A 6,946-nucleotide genomic window follows, 5' to 3' on the forward strand; every position below is an offset into this window, starting at 1 on the left:
GATAAAAAGCAACATCCACTAGCAGAGCTTACTGTTGAAATTGATGGGGTGAAATACTTACTGGAAATGGTGGTCATTGAAAACTTACCTTTTGATGTTATCCTGGGGAGGGATGTACCAGTGTGGGATGACTTACTGGGATCTGTTGCTAATGATGTGTCTCATGCCAATGATGTGTGTCATGCCCTGTGGTAACCCGCTCGCAGAAGGCTGTGGAGCCATTACCCAATCTGTCTGATGACCTGATCCAGGGTGGTGGTAAAGGGCCCCGGAAGTCGCGTCGCCAGCGACGCTTAGAGAAGTATAGCCATGGGGGGTCATTTCAGAAAGTTGACACTGAGGGGTTGAATGTTGATTGGGATGTGCCACATGACATTGTTAAACTGCAACAGGCAGACACCACACTTAGCTCACTGTTCCAAAAAGCAGAGTCTAACTTCACTGAGAAGTTTGCTCCAGACAGGTACCTGATTGAAAATGGTATTCTGTACAATCAGTCAGGTGCAGGTGTGAAACGACTGGTAGTTCCAGTTACCTGTAGACCTCTTGTTCTCCATCTAGCACACACTGTCCCATGGGCTGGGCATTTGGGGCAACAGAAAACCTATCTTAGGTTAGGTGCTAGATTCTTCTGGCCAACAATGTACACTGACACACAACACTACTGTAAAACGTCCTGTCTGTCAAAAAACCTCTGGTGTCCGCAGGTCTGAAAGAGCTCCGTTGTGTCCACTGCCCGTCATCTCCTCTCCTTTCCGCAGAATTGCCATGGACATTGTGGGGCCCTTGGAGACAAGCAGTTCTGGGTACAGGTACATACTGGTGGTGTGCGATTATGCCACCAGGTTCCCAGAAGCCTTTCCACTGCGAAGCATAACTACACCCAAGGTGATCAGTGCTCTTGTTCAGTTGTTTTCCAGAGTTGGCATTCCTGATGAAATCATCACTGACCAAGGCACCAACTTCACCTCGCGCCTGATGATGCAGCTCTACCGGCAGCTGGGGATCAAGGCCCTGAAGACCACACCATATCATCCCCAAACCGACGGGCTCATCGAGCGGTTTAATCAAACCTTGAAGTCAATGCTCCGCAAGTTTGTGGATGACACGGGCCGGGATTGGGACAAGTGGCTGCCTTTCCTGTTCGCTTATTGGGAAGTACCTCAAGCGTCAACCGGCTTTTTGCCGTTCGAGCTCTTGTATGGGTGGTCAGTGAGGGGGCCACTAGACCTCCTGAAGAGTTCGTGGGAAGGCGCCACCACTACTGAGTCCAACAGCCAAGGCATCGTGCAGTATGTACTCCAGATGCAGAACCGGCTGGAGAAGTACCAGCAAGAAGCCCAGGAGAATCTTCAGGCAGCCCAACATGACCAGAAGAGGTGGTATGACCAACATGCATGGATGAGGGAGTTTCAAGTAGGCCAAAAAGTGCTCCTGTTGTTGCCCTGTTCTTCTAGCAAGTTGTTGGCCAAGTGGCAAGGGCCATACACCATCCAGCGAAAGATCAGCCCGACAACATATGAAGTCCACCATCCAGAGAAGGGTAAGCCTCTTCAAACTTACCATGTGAATCTCCTCAGAGCCTGGCATGAGCGAGCAGACCACAAAGACCACAAGATGGTGCTGTTTGTCCAGTACGTGGAGGAGGAGGCGGAGCCGGAGGAGCTGTTGCAGGCGTGGAGTGGCGAGACAGAGGTGACCCTGCCACACCTGGATGGTGAGAAACAAATGAACTTGTTTGATCTGTTCAGCCATTATCCTGCCTTCTTCCAGCAGAAGCCAGGGAAAACCACACTCCTGGAACACACCATCCGTCTTAAACCTGACCAGATCCCCATTAGACAGCCACCTTATTGCATTCCTGAGAGGCTGGTTGAGGCTCTAGAGAAGGAGGTTCATGCCATGCTGGACCTAGGTGTGATAGAGCCGTCAGCCAGTGAATGGAGCAGCCCGATCATGATCGTGCCAAAGAAGGATGGGTCCATACGGGTGTGCCTTGACTTCTGGAGATTGAATGCCATCTCTCACTCCAACGCCTATCCCATGCCACTCATAGATGAGCTGCTGGAGAAGGTAGGCCATGCCAATTTCATTACAACTTTAGACCTCTGTAAAGGGTATTGGCAGGTCCCTTTTAGTGGAGCAGGTTAAGGCAGCTTTTGTTCCAAATCGTGCACTTTGTGATATAAGCATGAAACTTGGCACGATTGTTGCTGATAGGTCACTTTTTCAGAAAAAAGTGCTAGCCACAAAAAAAATTCAATATGGCGGCCATTTTTTCAAGATGGTCGCCAAAAAATCCCCTGTTAATGGTCTTGCTCTGGTGTCAAAGTACAAAAGATGAATTCAATGAAACATTTTTGATTTATTGCCATTATAATACTGAATTACATGCAGAAAAACAGAATGATTGCACAATTGGCCAATCTGGCATGATGAAAAGCCTATTTTTCACAGTGGATAATCTTGTGAAACCCTTACATTCCAAAGCTTTTTTGGGAAAATTCCCATATCTTTCCTAAGCTCCAAGAGTTGTTTCTTGCTGATTGATGCTTCCATCAAATAGTCCCAAATGAATTGGTCACATGATTTTCCAGCATGCTCATAGGCCTTTCAGAGAAAAACAAGTGAATGAAAATAGTGCTAATGCTCAACAGTGAAAAATAACTTGGTCAAATCTATGACATCGACAAAAATATCCATTGCTGAGATCTATCTTTTATCCCTGAACTGCTACCCCCCTCCCCCAGCACCCAATTACAGTTTTAGGTAGACAATGCCCCCTACCATAAAAATGGTTTGCCAGCTCTGATTTATGAATGGATATGTACCACTGTCCAAAGTGAAGTTTGGTAGACCATTTGGATTACTTTGCCATCACCAGCATGGCTAGGCCCAAAGTTCAGTCACTGTTCCTTGCTTAAAAATCTCACAAGGGCAACTGCACAGTGGAGTACACCCTATTCCAGCCTTCAAGCACTTGCATTTGGGATACTAACTCAATGTTTAGCTGACATTGAACCCCATGCTGAGTTTCACAGCAGTGTCTGTCACCAGTGTGCCCTGGTAGTGAGCAACATACACTCTCTTCTTATGCCCTATGAACTGCCAGAAGATGTGCCATTACTTGGCGTCCTCATAGTCCTGTTCCAGTAAGTGCCATTACTCGTCCTCCTCATCCCCTTCCAGTTAGTGCCATTACTCAGTTTCTTCTGCCAAGAGTAACTGGTTTTGAGGCGCCAGATACCCGCCTTTCGCACCACCTCTATCTGCAAAATCACCCCTGTCAGCTCTGGAAGGCTAGGGTGGACACTTGACTGCCAGAGGCTGTGTGGTTCGCAAGCCATTTGGGATATTTTGTAAGCAATGAGAGCTCATTGCCATCCCGGCAATAGCAGTCCATTTTAGGGGCACACATGAGCACAACCACACAACAGGGATGTGCGTCTGGCAGCCATCTTGAAAAATGGCTGCCATATTGAATGTTTTGGTCTGTTAGCACTTTCAACTGAAAACATGACCTACACAGAACATTATTGCCAAATTTCAGGTTCATAAGACAATATGCACTGTGGCTTTTTAACAAAGCCACAAAATGGGTACGCGTCTGGTGGCCATCTTGAAAAATGGCCGCCATATTGAATTTTCTGGAGGGCTAGCACTTTTAACTGATAACATGACCTACACAGAACATTATTGCCAAATTTCATGTTTATATAACAATTTGCTCTGTGTTTTCTTAACAAAAACATGAAACGAGGATGCGTCTGGCGGCCATCTTGAAAAACGGCCGCCATATTGAATTTTTTTTCATGGCTAGCACTTTTTTCTGAAAAAGTGACCTATAAGCAACAATCATGCCAAATTTCATGCTTGTATCACAAAGTGCACGATGGTTTGCTTAACCTGCTCTACTATTTAGAGGAGAAGTCCAAAGCCTACACTGCTTTCCGCACCCCTATGGGCCTTTTCCAGTTCCGCATGATGCCTTTTGGCCTTCCTGGCGCACCTGCCAGTTTTCAGCGGTTAATGGACCGAGTACTCAAAGATTGCTCTGACTGTAGTGCCGCATATTTAGATGATGTTATTTTTAGTAACACCTGGCAGCAACATCTGGAGCACCTGCATCATGTCCTTGAGAAGATCCAGCAAGCGGGTCTGACGCTGAATGTGCAGAAGTGCGAGTGGGCAAGAACAGAAACAAGGTACCTGGGATACCAGTTGGGAAAAGGCACCATCAGACCGCAAGTGGACAAGGTACAAGCAATCAGGGATAGTCCACGTCCAACAACCAAGACCCAGGTAAAATCTTTCCTCGGCATGATTGGCTGGTACCGAAGATTTATTCCTCACTGTGCTGCCATTGCTGCTCCATTAACTGATCTCACTAAGAAGTCTGCCAGTAACCCTGTCATTTGGACTGATGAATGTGAAGCTGCCTTTAATTCTTTGAAGGAGTGTTTGTGTGCCTCTCCTGTACTCCAGACCCCTGACTTCAAAAAGCGCTTCCTTGTCGAGGTGGATGCTTCCGGATGTGGCCTGGGAGCTGTCCTTGCACAAGGAGAATGAGGTGAAGAACGGCCTGTCCTATACCTCAGTAGGAAACTGCTGCCACGAGAAACAAGGTATTCAGCTGTGGAGAAGGAATGCCTTGCAATTAAGTGGGCATTAGATAGTTTGAGGTATTATCTGTTGGGCCGGGATTTTGATCTTTACACAGACCACAGAGCACTGACATGGATGAACACCATGAAGAACAAGAATGCACGGGTGACAAGATGGTACTTGGAGTTGCAGCCTTTCCAGTTCTGTGTCCATCACAAGCGAGGCCAGCAGAACGTGGTCGCTGACTACCTGTCCAGGCTGCCCAGTATTGCCACCCTAGGAGACGAGGGCGGTAATGTCACACGGAGCTCTTTCAGTACCGGCGCCAGGCGCCAATGCACCACACTACACACAAACACCTGATACCATACATATCATTTATGTTGAGCTACTGCTAATTACCAGCTAACTAACTCTGTGGGTGCACACACAAGTTGTTTGTAGCAATAGTTTCATAACAAAAGTACCTCATAGTTAAATGATCACACACATGGGTTTCAGTACAATCTTTAATAACTTATCTTAGCGTGGTGAGTGGGAGCCACGTTTGTTTGCTTCTCTTCTCTCCTGCAGCACTTCTGGGTGACCAAAGGACCCGAACTGTGGAAGCCGGCTGTCTTTGTAGTGCCAGTCTCGTTACAAGCTAATGATTTCATCCAATTAAGATAATTAAGTGTAAATTAAGAATTGTGGTGAAGCTGGGGTTTTGTAATGTAAACAGTTGTTTTGTATGAGAGAAATGTAAGACTTTTGCTATTTGTAAATCTTGCCATTGTTATGTAAATGGAGGATAAATGGGTTTTTGTCTGTCTACAGCTGTTTGTGTTAATTGTAGGGGGAGGGGCTAGTGACTATTTAAGCCCTCTGAAGGAGGTAGTTCACTGTCTGGCCATTTTTATTGCAGTCTGGTTTGTAGTCCTGAGCTGTGCAGTGTTTTGCTCTTTAGACTGGAAACTTTCTTTCTACTTTAGTCTAGTTGTCTTCTTTGTTGGTTAAATTCATAGGCCTACATTACTTTGTAACATTTTGAAATTCCAACTTTATTATTTTTTTTTTTGCACTTGCTCTCTTTTGGGAAAATCTGGACTGTAAGTAAACCACCATCCTTACACCGAAGTTGCAATTCTTGGCTGCGTCATCATTTTGTCTCAGAACTCATGTGACACACCCACACTGCACGAACTGTATGGGTTACTGGGAATTAAGCCAATCCGCACCAGCATTTATCACCCACAAACAAATGGCTTAGTCGAACGGTTTAATCTCACCCTCAAAAACATAATTAAAAAATTTGTAAGCGAGGATGCACGCAACTGAGATAAATGGCTCTAGCCCCTGTTATTCGCAGTGCGAGAGGTCCCACAAGCCTCCACGGGGTTCTCCCCGTTCGAATTATTATATGGGCATAAGCCGCGGGGCATTCTAGATGTTCTGCGGGAAAATTGGGAGGAGGGACCTTCAACGAGCAAAAATGAAATTCAATATGTTATCGACCTGCACGCAAAACTCCATACACTCACACAACTAACCCAGGAGAATTTGCGGCAGGCCCAAGAATGGCAAATCCACCTGTATGACAGGGGCACACGTCTTAGGGAGTTCGCACCAGAAGATAAAGTACTCGTGCTGTTGCCCACGTCGAGCTCCAAACTGATCGCCAAGTGGCAAGGACCCTTTGAGGTCACACGGCGACTCGGGGACGTCGACTATGAGGTGAGGTGAATGGAGAGGGGTAGGGCGTTACAGATTTACCACCTCAATCTGCTAAAACTTTGGAACGAGGAGGTCCCCGTGGCGTTGGTGTCGTTGGTTCCAGAGAAGGCGGAGCTGGGGCCGGAGGTCCAAAAGGGAACATTGACTTCCACTCCGGTCCCCTGTGGAGACCACCTTTCCCCGACCCAACTCACGGAGGTTGCCCAGTTGCAGACAGAATTTTCTGACGTGTTCTCACCCCTGCCCGGCCACACCCGCCTCAAAGAACACCACATTGAATCTCCCCCGGGGTTGATAGTGTGCAGCCGCCCTTACAGGCTGCCCAAACACAAAAAAAGGTGCTTCGAGGCCATGCTCGACATGGGCATCGTTGAGGAGTCCCACAGTGACTGGAGCAGCCCGGTGGTCTTGGTTCCCAAGGCCGACGGGTCGGTCCGGTTCTGAGTGGACTATAGAAAAATCAACGTGGTGTCTAAATTCGATGCATACCCAATGCCTTGTATTGATGAGTTGCTTGATCAACTAGGCACGGCTCGTTTTTATTCGACACTGGATTTGACAAAGGGATATTGGCAGATCCCCTTGACTCCATTATCCCGAGAGAAAACAGCCTTTTCCATACCGTTTG

Source organism: Neoarius graeffei, chromosome 9 (genome assembly GCF_027579695.1).
Source record: "Neoarius graeffei isolate fNeoGra1 chromosome 9, fNeoGra1.pri, whole genome shotgun sequence".
Taxonomy (NCBI): domain Eukaryota; kingdom Metazoa; phylum Chordata; class Actinopteri; order Siluriformes; family Ariidae; genus Neoarius; species Neoarius graeffei.